The sequence below is a fragment of the Lottia gigantea genome (assembly GCF_000327385.1).
Source record: "Lottia gigantea unplaced genomic scaffold LOTGIsca_2417, whole genome shotgun sequence".
NCBI classification, from domain to species: domain Eukaryota; kingdom Metazoa; phylum Mollusca; class Gastropoda; family Lottiidae; genus Lottia; species Lottia gigantea.
Window position 1 is genome coordinate 3252 of NW_008708711.1, and position 1112 is coordinate 4363.

Consider the following 1112-nt stretch of genomic DNA (forward strand, 5'->3'; position numbering starts at 1 on the left):
AAAAATAGTACTATTTTCTTTTAGTGACGTGAAAATGCTAGAGACAGAGAGAGAGGGGTGGGGGGACAAAAATGAAATGTGGTCTTTCCGAGGCGAGGGTCCAATCTGCCTGGGGTTGGGGTCTAGGGGCTGGTCAAAGCGATATAGAAATACCTTTGTTAAAATAGTGCTCAATATATCAATTGTAAAGCGATATAGAAATACTACTGTTAAAATAGTGCTCAATATATCAACTGTAAAGAGATATAGAAATACCACTGTTAAAATAGTACTCAATACATCAATTGTAGAGTAATATAGAAATACCACTGTTAAAATAGTGCTCAATACATCAATTGTAAAGCGATATAGAAATACCACTGTTAAAATAGTGTTCAATATATCAATTGTAGAGTGATATAGAAATACGACTGTTAAAATAGCGTTCAATACTTCAATTGTAGAGTGATATAGAAATACTACTGTTAAAATAGTACTCAATACATCAATTGTAGAGCGATATAGAAATACTACTGTTAAAATAGTACTCAATACATCAATTGTAGAGTGATATAGAAATACCACTGTTAAAATAGTACTCAATACATCAATTGTAGAGCGATATAGAAATACCACTGTTAAAATAGTGCTCAATACATCAATTGTAGAGTGATATAGAAATACCACTGTTAAAATAGTGCTCAATACATCAATTGAAGGGCTATATAGAAATACCACTGTTAAAATAGTGCTCAATACATCAATTGTAGAGTGATATAGAAATACCACTGTTAAAATAGTGCTCAATACATCAATTGAAGGGCTATATAGAAATACCACTGTTAAAATAGTACTCAACACATCAATTGTAGAGCGATATAGAAATACTACTGTTAAAATAGTACTCAATACATCAATTGTAGAGTGATATAGAAATACTACTGTTAAAATAGTACTCTATACATCAATTGTAGAGCGATATAGAAATACTACTGTTAAAATAGTACTCTATACATCAATTGTAGAGCGATATAGAAATACTACTGTTAAAATAGTACTCTATACATCAATTGTAGAGCGATATAGAAATACTACTGTTAAAATAGTACTCAATACATCAATTGTAGAGTGAT